Below are 19702 nucleotides of genomic sequence, written 5' to 3'. Positions count from 1 at the left end.
AAGGAATGTTTAATGTTTTCCAAGTCTCAGATTTTAAGACCCTTGAAGGAATAGTACAGATCAATAGTTGATCTCAAGTGTGGATTTTCTGATTTCTCTTTAATATGTCTTGCTACAACCCCTTCTCAATCAGACTTCACAGTTACAAAAAGAATCTTTTATAGAATAGATACTGGGTTTGTCATATTTTTTTGTTTGGTAATTATTACTAGAACTTTGTGAGAATTAATACCAAGGTTAAGATGAACTCAAAATTGAATTCAGCCGTACTACCCAAAGCAATCTACAGATTTAATGTGATTCCCATCAAATTATCTATGACACTTTTCACAGAACTAGAACAAATAATCCTAAAATTTATATGGAACCATAAAAGACCCAGAACTGCCAAAGCAATCCTAAGTAAAAAGAACAAAGCAGGGGACTTCCCTCGTGGTCCAGTGGTAAAGAATCCGCCTTCCAATGCAGGGGACGTGGGTTTGATCCCTGGTTGGGGGACTAAGATCCCACATGCCGTGGGGCAACTAAGCCCACGCGCCACAACTATTGAGCTTGCACCCCTCAACGAGAGAGCCCGCATGCCGCAAAATACAGAGCCAAACTACAGAGCCCACATGCTCTGGAGCCCACATGCTGCAACTACAGAGCCCATGCTCCCTGGAGCCCATGTGCCACAACTAGAGAGAGAAAACCTGCACACCACAACTAGAGAGAAGCCCGAGCACCGCAACAAAGAGACCGTGCGCTGTAATAAAAGATCCCACGTGCCTGAATGAAGATCCCATGTGCTGCAACTAAGACCTGATGCAGGCAAAAAAATAAGGAAAATAAAATTTTTTTAAAAAAAGAACAAAGCGGGAAGCATAACCCTCCCAGACTGCAGACAATACTACAAAGCTATGGTAATCAAGACAGCATGGTATTGGCACAAAAATCGACATATGGATCAATGGAACAGAACAGAGCCCAGAAATAAACCCACACACCTACGGTCAATTAATCTTTCACAAAGGAGGCAAAAATATGCAAAGGAGAAAAGACAGTCTCCTCAGCAAGTTGTGTTGGGAAAGCTGGACAGCTGCATGTAAATTAATGAAGTTAGAACACGCCCTCATATTATACACAAATAAGCTCAAAATGTCTAGAGACTTAACTATAAGACAGGACACCATAAAACTCCTAGACAAAAGCATAGGCAAAACATTCTCTGACATAACTTGCACCAATGTCTTCTTAGGTCAGTCTCCCAAGGCAATAGAAATAAAAGCAAAAATAAACAAATGGAACCTAATCAAACTTGCAAGCTTTTGTAGCATAAAGGAAAACAAACAAAATGAAAAGACAACCTGTGGAATGGGAGAAAATATTTGCAAATGATGCGATTGACAAGGGCTTAATTTCCAAAATATACAAACAGCTCACACAACTCAATAACAAAAAAACAAACGACCCAATCAAAAAATAGGCAGAAGAACTAAATAAGACATTTCTCCAAAGAAAACATACAGATGCCCAACGGGCACATGACAAGATGCTCAACATTGCTAATTATTAGAGAAATGCAAGTCAAAACTACAATGACGTATCACCTCATACCAGTCAGGATGGCCACCATAAAAATGTCTACAAATAACAAATGCTGGAGAGGGTGTGGAGAAAAGGTAACCTCTTACACTGTTGGTGGGAGTATAAGTTGGTGCAGCCACTATGGAGAACTGTATCGGGGTTCCTCAAAAAACCAGCAACCCCACTTCTGGTCATATATCCAGACAAAACCATAATAGTGTTGCTATGACCATAGGGGTGCGTGTATCCCACTACCATGCATTTACCCTGAGAAAACCATAATTCAAAAAGATACATGCACCCCTATGGTCATATCAGCACTATTCATAATAGGCAAGACATGGAAACAACCTAAATGTCCATTGACGGAGGAATGGATAAAGTGGATGTGACGCATATATACAAAGGAATACTACTCAGCCGTAAAAAAGAACAAAATAATGCCATTTGTAGCAACATGGATGGACCTAGAGATTATCATACTAACTGAAGTAAGTCAGAAAAAGAAAGACAAATACCATATCACTTATATGTGGAATCTCAAATATGACACAAATGAACTTATCTATGAAACTCACAGACACAGAGAACAGACTTGTGATTGCCAAGGGGGAGGGAGGTGGGGGAGGGATGGAGTGGGAGTTTGGGGTTAGCAGATGCAAACTATTATGTACAGAATGGATAAACAACAATGTCCTACTGTATAGCACAGGGAACTATATTCAATATTCTGTGATAAACCATAATGGAAAAGAATATTTTTTAAAAGTATATATATGTTTAAGAGAATAACTTTGTTGTATAGCAGAAATTAACACAACATTGTAAATCACCTATACTTCAATAAAAAAAATTGAATTCAGTGGTTAGTGGTGTCTTTTCCCAGTACCCATCACAGTGTAATATTTACTTTCCCTTATCTAGGCAATAGGTTTCTATTAATATAGCACCTCTCACAATTCAGGAGGTTAGGAGATTACGGTTGGGGTTGAGCCCAGCTGGTGGAGTTTTGGTAGATCCAAGACTGTCCCCAAGCTGTGGGGACCATAGGAATGTAAGGATCATTTAAAATCAGAGTTTGGGTGTGTGTACATGTATGTATCTGTGCATGTACATGTTCTGTGTGCCTTGGAAGTAGGGTGGAGTTTGTAAGCCAGAGAAGAGCATCCAATCTCCAAAAAAGGAAAAGCTCTGAAGCACGTATAATGATCTAGAACACAAGTCAGGGGACTGAAGTCCATCAGGGTGGCAGGACCACAGGTGACAGATCATGCCAGTCCAGAGGGGGATGGCATGGGAGAGTAGATTCTTTTATGTTACTATGTTATATGCCAAAGAAATGATGATTAATCTCCAAGTAGGACCATCTTATAATTTGGACAGTCAGCAAAAAACTCTATGGAGTGATGATAAAAATTGAAGTCAGGTGTGTGGCAATATCTTCCTTCTAGGTGGTCAGCCCTTTTGGACTATGGCCCCCACCACGGGTGGGGAACAGAATCCAGACCCTTGAGGAAGGCACTGCAAATGTTAGTCTGAGGGTCAGTTTCCCAGAGAGGCAGTGCTGGGATTCAGGGCAGGTTTAACACCAGTGGATAAATGGGAATACCAATCTCAAAGTCAAAGCTCAAGCCTGGTAATAGAGTGAGAGCCAAAGGGTGGACATTTGGGGAATCCATAGCTCGGTGCCAACACACTGCTGAGGCTCAGACAGCTGGCTCTATGGCTGTACAACTCATGCCAAATCCCTCTCCATAAAATCCCAATGTACTGATTTTCCCGGGGAAGGCTGGGTCAGTAGAGAAGCTGGACTGAATAAATCTGGGCGAAAATATCTGCAGCTCAGGAGACGCGGAAGGCAGGATCTATGAACAGAGTCCATGGGTCTTTGCCCAGAGCTGTCTCACCCTCCTCCACTTCTTGTAATCAGGTATCTCCTGCCAGCACTTTTTGGAAACTGCTTCTTTGAATATCACTAACAGATTCCTACTATGTAAATCCAGAAGTTTTTTCTAAGCTCCCACTTTTCTTAACTCAACTGGCCAATCCCTCCTCATTTGATATCCTCTTTCCAATGCTGTCTTGTTCTCTACATCTTTGGTTAATTACTCTCTTTCCTTGGAGAGCTCCCCTTTCTTGTTCTCAGGCAAGTGCACTTGGCAGTTCCTAAAACTTTGTCCTCAATCACAAAGGATTTTTTTCTTCCCATTTACTCTCTCCTCTAAGACTTTAGTTATTCTCATGGCTTCAAGTATTTGTTTTATATGGATGATTCCAAAGTTTGTAGCACCAGGCTTGACGTTTCTGTGTTTCTTTCAGCCCCATGTAGAAACTTCCCACTTGGGAGCAAAATAATGACATATCAAGCATAATGAAATCAGTATGTTCAAATTTGAACAAGAAGACCTGATCTTTGGGGGAAAACTGTGCTGTGCCCTCAAATTGGTACAATGGTGAGATTTATAAAGATAATCAGTTCAATACTAACTGGTTTCCTTATGATATAGTAGATGATAAACGTTGGGGGTTTTCTAATTTTTTAAATAAATTAAATCACAGAAGTATAACATGCGTCTCCTTTTCACAGGAAAGTTCCCCACTAATTCAATTGAGTACAACCTTTGTCGGGATGCAAGATTTTTCCTTCAGGCTCCCCCCACGTATTTGCTCTCCCCTATTAAGGGGAAGGGACTGCTCATGAGCATCCAGGATTATTACATGACAGGAGGTGTGCAAGAAACTAGTATGAGCCATGTTCTAAGACAGGGCATCCTTGATGTTCCCTCCACACTGTGTGGCAGCAGTCTCTTTTCCCTCCTCCATCCAAGCCATCTCCTTCTTTAGTTCTTTTAAAATTGCCCCCCGACCTCCTGTTTCTCCTCCCTAATGAATCATCCCAGAGGTAAAAACTCAGACCTGAAATAATGACTCTTAGAAGGGAAACTGCACATGGCACTGCATTTAGCAACTCATTGAAACCTTTACTTCTGTTTCATGTTGACTAGATATATCAGTGCAAGGGAAAATGCACAGAAGAACAAGGCTAATATTTCAAGGTATAAACCTTCCACATATATTTTACACATACTTGGGAGAGAACCAATTACTGTTAGAGTTATCACCAAGGAAGAAGAGGAAGGGCACTAACCAGATAACCTAGGCCGTTGGGCCACCCCAACATGTTACGAGGATTTGGAATATATGGGGAGGTGACGGTAGAGACCTAATTTGGGCATGAAAGTGGGTGAGATGGTAAGACTGCCCAGGGGGTGCTTATGGGCAGGTATTTGAGAAGATTCAAAATAAGAAATACAGACTGAAAAGAAGGGTTCTTGGTTTTATATAAACATATAATAAAACTAGCATTGATTGAGCACATAATGTCAAACACTGTTTTGGATACATTCTATATATTACATTATCTAATCCTCCTAACAGTCCTCTAAGAGATAAAATAGACCCACTTTACAAAGGAGATGCTGAGGCGCAGAGTAAGCGGCAGAGCTGGGACTCTGAACTCAGGCTGCAGATCTCATAATCTCAAGCTTTACACTATGATCCCTGCAAATCAAAGTCTGAGAGTTGGATAAGTTTTGAGGTTCTTCTCCCACTGATTCTGGTGAGAGCGCATCACTAATAAACCGTGAGATTGTATTTTCTCCTTGGATAATCTCTTTTGCATGGCTGACATCAGGGTCTGGAGGACACTGTGGTCAAGGAAAAGTCAGAGCCTCGGGTTTACTTGTCCAACGCCATGACCCAGCTGACCCAGAATTGGAGCCATCTGGGCAGCCTCCTGCTTAACTTCCCTTCTTGGCCCCTCACATCATTCTGGGGATTTGAGCCCACCTACTGGGGGGAAGGAGCAGGGGTGACCACCGCATACTGGAAATTTCATGTAAGTAACTGGTAGACTGAACACATGACAAAAATCAAAATGCAGCATTCTTTTTATTTTCCACCATTTTAAAATATTTTATTCAGTGGAGACTATCATTCCCTGCCTCGAGATGAAAACTCCAGAAGATCCCATGGTTTCTGTTCATTTTTATTTATTAAATTAATTTACAATGGTCTATTTAAGTTGCAAACAGTATAATTTCAGTATTTAGAATGTCAAGCCCCATATTAGTTAAAACTTCAGTGGATCCCTATGGTCTGGAAGAGAATATCTCACATTTTCTTCAGAGAAGCATTCTTACAGCAAAAGACAGGAAAATGTGTATTTTGGTGGGGAGGGAGGAGCTCACACTTGGCATGGGTTTGGAGAATGTAGCCATTGGGTGAATGTAACAGGTGAAATTTTTCTTTGATTTTTTTTTTTTTTTTTCTGTACGCGGGCCTCTCACTGTTGTGGCCTCTCCCATTGTGGAGCACAGGCTCCGGACGCACAAGCTCAGCGGCCATGGCTCATGGGCCCAGCCGCTCAGCGGCATGTGGGATCTTCCCGGACCGGGGCACGAACCCGTGTCCCCTGCATCGGCAGGCGGACTCTCAACCACTGCGCCACCAGGGAAGCCCTGATTTTTGTTTTTATTAAACATTTACATCAGCTTTTCACTAACTTCCGTAATGCACCAGTATTAAAGAATGTTAAAATGTTTAAAATTATTTACTGGGTAAATGACTATACTTCTGTTTTTTCTACTTCCCCAATCTCTGAGTAGAGTGCACAGTTAGGGAAAACACTTCAAGTTGATCCTATGTGCCTACCTCCAGCTTGAAAGGCCCAGGCTAAGCCTATAGAATCCACATTCAAAATCATGCCATTAAAAATGTCCAAGAATCAAGCATATATGCCAAACGTTAACATCTGTTTAAAGTCTGTGTACACACGTAGATATGTTACATAACTTTCTATACTTTTTGATGTTTGAAATGTTTCATATTTATAAAACACAAATAAAAGGAAAATGAAAACAGAATTTACAGTCTCACTGCTACCTGTTAATCCAAACTTTTCTCCTTATACTTTTCTTAGTTTCCTGAACAGAATGAGCTGATTTCTGATTGTAAATCTTAACTTATTCCATTCCTCAACGTGTAATTTCTTCTTTTCATTTAGTGCTTTTCTAAGTCTCATCCTTTTTGATGAATTTAAATTTCATTGCCTACAGAAGTCCTGCCAAATACCCTCATTCCTCAGTTAATCACCTCCTCTTCAAGCAGATGAAATATCTACAACCTGGTCTATTCCTGCATACCAATCTGCCTATAATGGTTATTATCTTTTTCCTGATGTCCCTTTTTCTCCCCAATCAGTTGGTAAGTGCCAGAGTAGTTATTTTAAAAATATTTGTTAGAAAAAATAACTGAAGGACATTAGAACACTAGTTCCTCAAACAATCTAGATCAACTGTTTTCATGAAATTGGGTGGAAGATGGTTCTTGTTAGTCCCTTTGGCTTGCCAGATGAATCATTTCATGAAATGATTCATGAAATCATGTAAACACACTTTGAAAATCATGTAAACACACTTTGAAACACACTTTGAAAAGAAAACATGCTTCTCTATTTTCAGTTTCAAATTTCCATGTGGTTTGTTCACTCATTCATTCACTTAACAAGTATTTTTGAGTGTCTATTAGGCCCAGGTACTATTCTTGGCACTTGGGATGTAGCAATATGCAAAACAGATGATATTGATGGTGGTGTTGGTGACGATGATGATGAAAAAAGGATATCTGGTCCATTTGGGTGTGGTAATAGACATTTCCTATCAGCTGGGGCTTATCTAGAGCATTCGGTATGAGTCTGGGCATATTGAAGGTTTTCTGGTGCTAGAACTCTAAGCAAATTGCTGATTGGGTGTGCCAAGGGTAGATACATTGAGGTTGCTGGTTGGTCATCAGGAACAAGAGCTACTTCGTTAACATTCTAGATAGTGATGGGGTAGGAACTCAGCCTCTTAGGAGACTGTCTCCTTAAGGTTAATGAGAATGGATAATATTAAATGTAGGGCATAGATTTGTATTCTGGAGCAGAACCCAGTAAAACTGCACCAAGATTCAAAGAGAGGAAGTCCATGATAAAGCAAAAGTGAAATGTAAGAACTATTCCAAGAGATACAATAACAGAGTCAGAGCAAAGGCAGCTCTGTTTTGCATCTCCAGGAACAGAATATTCAGTGTAAAACAATTCCTTCTAATGCAGAGTTTGGGCTTTAAAGCTGTTTAAATAATGTCTTCTCTGTTTATAAAAGTAATCCATTCTTTTAGAAATGTTAAAAAATTACTAAAAGAAATTAATGAGGAGGCTGATTTAAGTAGGATAGATTCCTATTACAAATCAATACATGAATGATTATTCTTAATTCCTCCTGAAAACTTTCCCTATTAAGTGAAGGCTCATACTTCTTTCTATGTATAAACTAGTGCATGCTTTCTTTGTTTTAATAATCTTGAGAAAACTGCAAAAACTAGTATACTTCCTAGGGTGTATGTTTTTTCTAATTCTTTAATTTGCATGTACATTTGTAGAAAACTTGAAAAACACAAAAAAATGATAAAATTAAAATCATCTATAACCCCACCATTGCTAATATACTAATATTTTGATGCATTTATATACAGATTATGTATATGCATACACTTACCATGTGTATACCAACATATATGTGAAAAATTGTAACTGCATGGAAAATGCTTATGATGTAATGCAAAAAGAAAAGATCGGGGGCTTCCCTGGTGGCTCAGTGGTTAAGAATCCGCCTGCCGGGCTTCCCTGGTGGCGCAGTGGTTGAGAGTCTGCCTGCCGATGCAGGGGACACGGGTTCGTGCCCCGGTCCGGGAGGATCCCACATGCCGCAGAGCGGCTGGGCCCGTGAACCATGGCCGCTGAGCCTGCGCATCCGGAGCCTGTGCTCCACAATGGGAGAGGCCACAACAGTGAGAGGCCCACGTACCGCAAAAAAAAAAAAAAAAAAGAATCCGCCTGCCAATGCAGGGGACACGGGTTGCAAGCCCTGGTCCGGGAAGATCGCACATGCCGCGGAGCAACTGAGCCCCTGCGCCACAACTACTGAGCCTGCGCTCTAGATCCCATGAGCCACAACTACTGAGCCCGAGTGTCACAGCTACTGAAGCCTGTGCGCCTAGAGACCCTGCTCTGCAACAAGAGAAGCCACCCAATGAGAAGCCTACGCACCGCAACAAAGAGTAGCCTCCGCTCACCACAACTAGAGAAAAGCCTATATGCAGCAACAAAGACCCAATGCAGCCAAAAAATAAAAATAAATAAATGTATTAAAATTTTAATTAATTAACTTTTTAAAAAAGAAAAGATCAGGATGCAAAACCCAGTCTGATCTCATTAAAATTATTCACAAGTGTGCCTTAATAACTGCATAAAAGTTCATCATTTGGATATGAACTGATAACCTTTTCAGAAAGAATGGAGTCACCCTTAATAAATTCAGAAAATTCTTTCTAATACAAAATGATGGAAGCTTGTCTACTTATTCTTTCTCCTCCTTATCATAATCTCATTTCTTTCTCTAGCACTTTCCAACATCCAAAGCATGTAATCAGGAATCTACTGCCTCTACTGGAGGCTTTAGAACTGGATCTAATAGTCAATAAATATTCAAAGTACTAGCGTCAACATTCTGAAAGTGAAGTTAGAAAATGTGGAGTCACAAACTTCCTTCATATAATTAGAGCCTCAAAAGTTCAAACACCTTGCTTGTTTCTCCTCCTGTGCCTGATACAATAGTAAGATACATTTCCCTTGGCAATGGCATCTTAAAGTCATAATTAAATATCTCCTGAGTTCTGAACTCTATGATTTCTCAAAGCCAATTAATGGATCCAAGTGGCTGTATTAAGATACCTTGAGAGCAGCTTAAAAAACACAAAAACCAAAACTGATTCGTGGGTCCTCATTCAGTAAAACTAGAGTTGGGCCTAGAAATCTGTGTTTTACAAAGCTCCCCACGTGGTTCTGATGAATAACCAGGTTTGGGAACCACTGCCCTGCGAGCTGTGGTGTAATCCAATTAGTTTCTGGCAGCTGGAAGCAAAGAAATGAAGGTGGATCTTGATTTATTGTGTGAAACCTAGATTCCCCAGAGAGACTCTTTCTGGAGGACATTTAAAAAGTATATTTCAAGATAATTTCCCTGCAGTGTTTTGATTGTCATTCTAAAGCCATGGCCGCGATTTGATGAACTTTGCAGGTCACTTCCAGCTGTCCAATTTTATAAAAATGTGCCTAGTTTTGTAAATGCTGCAGTGATCTTTAGAAAAGATTTTCCCTCTAGAAAAAAGCGCATTTACTTCACACCCATTAAGCTAAATGATCATGACATTTTCACACCCCTGAGCACATTTATTTCTTGATAGAGAATGAGACGTTTAGCTTATTGTAGGCATACAAAGACACTGGGGATTTTACTGCAGCTTTCATTTCTCAAAAAAAATCTGTATTAAACATAAAAGTAACGTGTAGTTCCTTCATTTTGTAGATAATTTGCTTTGTAAAGAATATGTAACAATTTTCCCAACTTCACAAAAGAAATGACTTGTCTTGGACAGATGCCTCATTAACAGGATCTTATGTTCCTCTCTTCTATTTCTTCATATTAATTGATTTTTACAAAAATTATTTTAACCCAAGACTTAATGTATTTTACAACATCCAATGCACTCTGTCCCAGATTTTCAACCTTCGTAAGACCCTACCTAGAGGAATTATCACTGGAGTAGAAAGTTGATACTTTTGTCTAGACACCACCCCTATGTGCTGTGGGAATGTGCTACTGTCTGCTCCTTTGTTCTCAGGGGTGGACATGTGATCCCAAGCGGACCAATTTTAATAGACCATCCTTCCAGGAGCAGTGATTGGCTTAGATGTGAGCAGGTACCCTAAGAAAGACCAATCAAATGTTGGATGATAGAATTGTTATCCACCCCCCTGCCACCCCCACTCTTTTTGTCCCTTCTGTGCTTGCTAGACTGGAAGAAAGTGACACTGGGTTAATTAGAAGTCGTTTTCCCCACCAAATGATAAAGATCTTGCTTGCATAAGGAAGTGAGCATTTGGAAAGAGGCAGAGAAGACAGACGGAGAAAGAGACTTATGACATTCTGGATCAAATTGTGTTGATTCCTGAACCTCTAGAATGTGAAGTACCTGAAATTGTTCTTAGAGCTATCTTGAATTGAGTTTGAAAACAAATTGAATTGCAAATAAGTCCTGACTAATACAAATATTTTCTCCATTTTCCAGATGAATAAATTGAAACCCAGAAAAAATAAGTAATTTGATCTATTTAGTAAGTAAGCCAGACTTGAACTCATGTCCTAATGCTCTAAATCCCACGTTCTTTCTACTACACTGTAATTCTTTAGCATCTCTTAAAGAGGTATGAAACTCATGGGAAGAAAACATGATGTAAGAAATAGGTCAAAGGTGGCTGGCTGAGGAATATACCATATGAAAATACTGAGTTAACTGAACTGCTTTTGATCCAAATTTACATAGATCTTTGCTTGGAAGAGTCTAAGATGTCTACATAAAAAATGAATCTACTAAGTACCAAAAATAACATGAGAATTTAAACTTTATATTATTAAAAGATAAGTACATTTCATTCAGGAATCCTTCAGAATTTTAAGAAAGTTTTGTTAAATCACGGAGAGTGGTAAATTACAGATACAAACTCTACCCTAATGTACAAACCTACCATACTATTCTGCTCTGAAGGCTAGTGGAGATACCCTGTTTCAACTTAAAATTTTAGAAGTGGCAGGACCTTATCACCTACCCTCAAAATGGCAGGCTAGATTGAACAACCAGAATCTATGATTATGGTATTTTCCAATCAGATAAAGTAAAATTTATTTTATCTTCTAGTGACAGATCAATGGTTGTCTCTTCAGGGTTCCATGGCACCTGGAAGTGTTCTTTGATTTTCCCCTCCTATTCCTAATGCATTCCTGTCCTTCTGTGACAAAATGCTGTCCTACAAGAAAGAATCTGAAGAGCATGATGTTTGAAATTTGTACATTTTAAGAAATGTTAAACAAAATAAAATTGAATACAAGAGAAAAGCAAACTGCTAAGTATGCCAGAATATATACTATAGTTAACCTTTAGGTTTTATTTTCCTCTCTTAATAAATCCGTTTAAAATTTAAGACATAACGATTGATATATAAAAATCACAGTAACATTTATATAAGCTATAACATTATAGTATCAATAATAAAAAGAATACCTGAGAATCCACTCCTGATCTTAAGAACTAGAAGTTGATCAATCTTTGGAGAAGAGTGATTCTCCCCAAACCCATTCCCATGCCTCCTTCCTCAAGGTTACTACTTTCCTGAACTCATTCCCTTACATTTTAAAAAAAGTAGTTTAGTTTTTAAAATTATGTCTCCCTAACAATACACTGTTTCCTTTATCTTGAATTTGAGAATTATAATATTTATATTGTGCTGTAGGCTGTCTTCTGTGACTTGCTTATTTTATTTCTGTCACATTATGTTTCTAAAATGTATTCATATGCTTACGAGGAGCTATAGTTCATTCATTTTTAGTCTGTAAAATATTCCATTGTGTGATTAGTCTATAGCTCATTTAGTCACTCTCTTGTCGTTGGAAATTTGAGTTTCTTCCCTACTTTTTGCACATATGAATGATAATATCATAAATGTTCTTATTCATTTCTCTTGGTATACATGTACAAGAATTATTCTAAGGTGCATACCTAAAAGAGGAATTGCTCGGTCTTTGGGTATAAAATATTTAACTTAATATAAAGGTGTCAAACTCTTTTCCAAAGTGATTAAGTCAATTTACATTCCCACCAGCAGTGTATAAGTATCATGCTGATTCAAATCTTTACTGATATTTGGCAATGTCAGACCTGTATTTTTGTACATTTAGTGGTTATAAATTCATATCTCATTGTAGTCTTAATTTGCATTTCTGCAATTACTAAGGAAGTGGAACATTTTTTCATGTGTGTATTCAGTATTTGTGATTCTTACCCATAAAATAACTGTTTGTTACTTTTTCCTATTTTTTCTCTTGAGTTGTTTATCTTTTTTCATATTTTTTGTAGGTATTTTGAAAACACATTCTGGCTTCTATTCCCCTTATTAATTCTGTGTTGCTAATGTCTTCTTCAAGTTTATAACATTTCCTTTTTACTTTCTTTCTGATGCTTTTAAGAGTAGTTATGTTAAATTTTAATATCATCAAATTTATCAGTATTTTCCTTTACAATTCATGCTTTTTTGTCTTAAAAAAACCCTCACTGAATAAAACTTTTATATTTTCTTCTAAACATTTTAAAGTTGTGTTGCTTGCATTTCAATCTGGGCTTGTTTTTTCTTTTTCCCCTATGGAGAATTCTAAGTGTAAGGGAGGACCCAGGAGCACAAGTTGTTTGATCAACTTGAAGAAACAATTATTCATTGTCTGGCGAGACCATATAGCCTGTGAAAAGCCCCAGGGATGAACCTCTCCATTGTGAGCTCTCTTGAGAATGGGCTGTTTCTTCTGTGAATTGCTGGTGTATCCCCAGCACTTTCATCAGAACCTGTATATAGTAGGCAGATGGTAGGCAATTAATAGGCATGTGTATTAGTGTGTGTGATACAGGAGTTAAAACAACTCAGAAAATATAAAGTTTAAAAAAAGCACCTAGACATAATCATTGTTAATAATTAGGTATTCAGGAGAGGCTTCAAGATGGCGGAAGAGTAAGACGTGGAGGTCACCTTCCTCCCCACAAATACATCAGAAATACATCTACATGTGGAACAACTCCTACAGAACACCTAATGAACGCTGGCAGAAGACCTCAGACCTCCCAAAAGGCAAGAAACTCCCCACGTACCTGAGTAGGGCAAAAGAAAAAACAGAGACAAAGAATAGGGACGGGACCCGCACCAGTGGGAGGGAGCTATGAAAGAGGAAAGGTTTCCACACACTAGGAAGGCCCTTCACTGGCGGAGACGGGGGTGGCGGAGGGGGAAAGCTTCGGAGCCACGGAGGAGAGCACAGCAACAGGGGTGCGGAGGGCAAAGCGGGGAGATTCCCGCACAGAGGATCCGTGCCGACGGGCACTCACAAGCCCGAGAGGCTTGTCTGCTCACCCGCCAGGGCGGGCAGGGGCTGGGAGCTGAGGCTCGGGCTTCAGAGGTCGGATCGCAGGTAGAGGACTGGGGTTGGCTGCGTGAACACAGCCTGCAGGGGTTAGTGCACCACAGCTAGACGGGAGGGAGTCCGGGAAAAGGTCTGGAGCTGCCGAAAAGGCAAGAGACTTCTTCTTGCCTCTTTGTTTCCTGAGGCTCGAGGAGAGGGGATTAAGAGTGCCGCTTAAAGGAGCTCCAGGGACGGGCGTGAGATACTAAGGCTGCTCCTGCAGCCACCAAGAAGCCTGTGTGTGAGCACAGGTCACTCTCCACACCGCCCCTCCCGGGAGCCTGTGCAGCCCTCCACTGCCAGGGTCCCGTGATCCAGGGACAAGTTCCCCTGGAGAACACACGGCGTGCCTCAGGCTGGTGCAATCTGCCGCAGCAGGCTCGCCCCACATCCATACCCCACCCCCCACCCCGGCCTGAGTGAGCCAGAGGCCCCGAATCAGCGGCTCTTTTAACCCCGTCCTGTCTGAGGGAAGAACAGACGCCCTCAGGCGACCTACACGCAGAAGCAGGGCCAAATCCAAAGCTGAACGCTGGGAGCTGTGCGAACAAAGAAGAGAAAGGGAAATCCCTCCCAGCAGCCTCAGGAGCAGCGGATTAAATCTCCACAGTCACCTTGATGTACCCTGCATCTGTGGAATACCTGCATAGATAACGAATCATCCCAAATTGAGGACGTGGACTTTGAGAGCAACGATATGTATATTTTTTTCCCTTTTCCTCTTTTTGTGAGTGTGTATGTGTATGCTTCTGTGTGTGATTTTGTCTGTATAGCTTTGCTTTTACCATTTGTCCTAGGGTTCTGTCTGTCCATTCTTGTTTGTTTGTTTGTTTTTGTTTTTTAGTAAAGGTTTTAGCACTTGTTATCATTGGTGGATTTTTTTTGGTTTGGTTGCTCTCTTCTTTCTTTTTTTATTACTTAAAACTTTTTTAAATAATTATTTTTTATTTTAATAACTTTATTTTATTTTATCTTCTTCTTTCTTTCTTTCTTTTTTTCTACCTTTTATTCTGAGCCATGTGGATGACAGGCTCTTGGTGTTCCAGCCAGGCGTCAGGGCTATGCCTCTGAGGTGGGAGAGCCAAGTTCAGGACATTTGTCCACAAGAGACCTCCCAGCTCCACATAATATCAATGGCAAAAATCTCCCAGAGATCTCTATCTCAACGCCAAGACCCAGCTCCACTCAACGACCAGCAAGCTACAGTGCTGGACACCCTATGCCAAGCAACTAGCAAGACAGGAACACAACCCCACCCATTAAAAGTGAGGCTGCCTAAAATCATAATAAGGCCACAGACACCCAAAAACACACCATCAGACATGGACCTGCCCACCAGAAAGACAAGATCCAGCCTCATCCACCAGAACATGGGCACTAGTCCCCTCCACCAGGAAGTCTACACAACCCACTGAACCAACCTTAGCCACTGGGAGCAGACAACAAAAACAACGGGAAATACGAACAATACACTAAACAATACACTACTTAATAACCAAGAGATCACTGAAGAAATCAAAGAGAAAACCAAAATTACCTAGAAACAAATGACGATGAAAACACGACGACCCAAAACCTATGGGATGCAGCAAAAGCAGTTCTAAGAGGGAAGTTTATAGCAATACAATCCTACCTTAAGAAACAAGAAACATCTCGAATAAACAACCTAACCTTACACCTAAACCAATTAGAGAAAGAAGAACAAAAAAACCCCAAAGTTAGCAGAAGGAAAGAAATCATAAAGATCAGATCAGAAATAAATGAAAAAGAAATGAAGGAAACGATAGCAAAGATCAATAAAACTAAAAGCTGGTTCTTTGAGAAGATAAACAAAATTGATAAACCATTAGCCAGACTCATCAAGAAAAAAAGGGAGAAGACTCAAATCAATAGAATTAGAAATGAAAAAGAAGTAACAACTGACACTACAGAAATACAAAGGATCATGAGAGATTACTACAAGCAACTATATGCCAATAAAATGGACAACCTGGAAGAAATGGACAAATTCTTAGAAACGCACAACCTTCTGAGACTGAACCAGGAAGAAATAGAAAATATGAACAGACCAATCACAAATACTGAAACTGAAACTGTGATTAAATACCTTCCAACAAACAAAAGGCCAGGACCAGATGGCTTCACAGGTGAAATCTATCAAACATTTAGAGAAGAGCTAACATCTATCCTTATCAAACTCTTCCAAAATATAGCAGAGGGAGGAACACTCCCAAACTCATTCTACGAGGCCACCATCACCCTGATACCAAAACCAGACAAAGATGTCACAAAGAAAGAAAACTACAGGCCAATATCACTGATGAACATAGATGCAAAAATCCTCAACAAAGTATTAGCAAACAGAATCCAACAGCACATTAAGAGGATCATACACCATGATCAAGTGGGGTTTATCCCAGGAATGCAAGGATTCTTCAGTATATAGAAATCAATCAATGTGATACACCATATTAACAAATTGAAGGAGAAAAACCATATGACCATCTCAATAGATGCAGAGAAAGCTTTCAACAAAATTAAATACCGATTTATGATAAAAAAAAAACTTCCAGAAAATAGGCATAGAGGGAACTTACCTCAACATAGTAAAGGCCATATATGACAAACCCACAGCCAACATCATCTTCAATCGTGAAAAACTGAAACCATTTCCACTAGGATCAGGAAAAAGACAAGGTTGCCCACACTCACCACTATTATTCAACACAGTTTTGGAAGTTTTAGCCACAGCAATCAGAGAAGAAAAAGAAATAAAAGGAATCCAAATCGGAAAAGAAGAAGTAAAGCTGTCACTGTTTGCAGATGACATGATACTATACATAGAGAATCCTAAAGATGCTACCAGAAAACGACTAGAGCTAATCAATGAATTTGGTAGAGTAGCAGGATGCAAAATAAACGCACAGAAATCTCTTGCATTCCTATACACTAATGATAAAAAATCTGAAATTAAGAAAACGCTCCCATTTACCATTGCAACAAAAAGAATAAAATATCTAGGAATAAACCTTCCTAAGGAGACAAGACCTGTATGCAGAAAATTATAAGACACTGATGAAAGAAATTAAAGATGATACCCACAGATGGAGAGATATACCATGTTCTTGGATTGGAAGAATCAACATTGTGAAAATGACTATACTACCCAAAGCAATCTACAGATTCAGTGCAATCTCTATCAAACTACCAATGGCATTTTTCACAGAACTAGAACAAAAAATTTCACAATTTGTATGGAAACACAAAAGACCCCGAATAGCCAAAGCAATCTTGAGAACGAAAGAAGGAACTGGAGGAATCAGGCTCCCAGACTTCAGACTATACTACAAAGCTACAGTTATCAAGACGGTATGGTACTGGCACAAAAACAGAAAGATAGATCAATGGAACAGGATAGAAAGCCCAGAGATAAACCCACACACATATGGTCACCTTATCTTTGATAAAGGAGGCAAGAATATACAATGGAGAAAAGACAGCCTCTTCAATAAGTGGTGCTGGGAAAACTGGAAAGCTACATGTAAAAGAATGAAATTAGAACATTTCCCGCACTCCCTAACACCATACACAAAAATAAACTCAAAATGGATTAAGGACCCAAATGTAAGGCCAGACACTATCAAACTCTTAGAGAAAAACATAGGCAGAACACTCTATGATACAAATCATAGCAAGATCCTTGACCCACCTCCTAGAGAAATGGAAATAAAAACAAAAATAAACAAATGGGACCTAATGAAACTTAAAAGGTTTTGCACAGTAAAGGAAACCATAAACAAGATGAAAAGACAACCTCAGAATGGGAGAAAATATTTGCAAAGGAAGCAACTGACAAAGGATTAATCTCCAAAATTTATAAGCAGCTCATGCAGCTCAATATCAAAAAAACAAACAACCCAATCCAAAAATGGGCAGAAGACCTAAATAGACATTTCTCCAAAGAAGATATACAGATTGCCAACAAACACATGAAAGAATGCTCAACATCATTAATCATTAGAGAAATGCAAATCAAAACTACAATGAGATATCATCTCACACCAATCAGAATGGCCATCATCAAAAAATCTAGAAACAATAAATGCTGGAGAGGGTGTGGAGAAAAGGGAACCCTCTTGCACTGTTGGTGGGAATGTAAATTGATACAGTCACTAAGGAGGTTCCTTAAAAAACTAAAAATAGAACTACCATATGACCTAGCAATCCCACTACTGGGCATATACCCTGAGAAAACCAGAATTCAAAAAGAGTCATGTACCACAATGTTCATTGCAGCTCTATTTACAATAGCCAGGACATGGAAGCAACCTAAGTGTCTACTGACAGATGAATGGATAAAGAAGATGTGGCACATATATACAATGGAATACTACTCAGCCATAAAAAGAAATGAAATTGAATCATTTGTAGAGATGTGGATGGACCTAGAGTCTGTCATACAGAGTGAAGTCAGAAAGAAAAACAAATACTGTATGGTAACACATATATATGGAATCTAGAAAAGAAAAAAAAATGGTCATGAAGAACCTAGGGGCAAGATGGGAATAAAGACGCAGACCTACGTCTTTGAGGATACGGGGAGGGGGAAGGGTAAGCTGGGACAAAGTGAGAGAGAGGCATGGACATATGTACACTAACAAATGTAAAATAGATAGCTAGTGGGAAGCAGTCACATAGCACAAGAGGATCAGCTCGGTGCTTTGTGACCACCTAGAGGGGTGGGATAGGGAGGGTGGGAGGGAGGGAGACGCAAGAGGGAAGAGATATGGGGATATATGTATATGTATAACTGGTTCACTTTGTTATAAAGCAGAAACTAACACACCACTGTAAAGCAATTATACTGCAATAAAGATGTTAAAAAATTATGTATTCATCTTTCTAGATCTTTTCAATATTTCAGTGTATTTACATATATAAATATGTATACATATATATGCACACACATATGTAGTTTTTAAAATGTACAAGGGATTTTATTTTTGTTATAGTTCTCTTACTCTTTTTTCCCCCTATTTGTTGTGTGTGGGGAATTACTCCAGGTCCATATTTAGAATTCAGTAGCATTCTATTTAACAGCTGCATAGCACTCAATAGTATGAATGTCATATAATGTTAAAATCATTTCCCTATTAGTGAAAGTTTTCCTTCTTACAAACAATGCTGCCCTGTTCAATCCTTGACCAAGAATGTTGGCACATGTCTTTCTACAGGTCAGAGTCCTAGAAATGGTGGTGTTGGGTCAAAATTATATGTGTGTTTAAATTTTTGTATAAATATTCCCAAATTTGTTATGAATACAAAGGTCCTGTCTCATGAGTTAAGGTCAGTAAGAAATATTGACATTGCTATATGTCGGTTTATTTTTGAGAGGATGTTTAACATGATTCCAAATTATGAGGACAACTGCTTTCCAATCAATTGTTTGAACACCTAGTAGATACTGTTTTCATGTGCTATCCTGAACAACTGGCAAATAGAAGCACAGCTGGGCTTCTTTCATTTTCTTCCACCCTGCCCCCCCCCCCCCCCCCATGGAGAACTCTAAGTAGGAGGGAAGAGCCTGGAGCACTGTGTCTGAGCTCTGAGAGCAATCTCTCTAGGGATTTGACTGGTTCACAGAGGGAGTCTTGAAGTGTATATTTCTGATATATGCCTATCTTCATAGTAGTACATGAAAAAGGGTGTGTGTGTGTATAGATTGCTTGTGTGTGTATAGAAATTAATACATGTTTATTATAGAAAATATAAAAAATGCAGAAAAGTATTAAGAACATTGAAATCGGCTCATTTAATGACCCAGAGATAATCAAATTAACATGTTAGTGCATATCTTACCAGATATATACAGTTTTTTTAAACAAGATTGGGACTACACTATAATAACTGTTTTGCAATCTGTTTCATCCCTCCAACTTAAAAATACATAATGAACTTTCTGCCGTATCACTATAGTG

Source organism: Grampus griseus (assembly GCF_964374135.1).
Source record: "Grampus griseus genome assembly, chromosome: 11".
Taxonomy (NCBI): Eukaryota; Metazoa; Chordata; class Mammalia; order Artiodactyla; family Delphinidae; genus Grampus; species Grampus griseus.
This window is presented reverse-complemented; position numbering follows the sequence as displayed.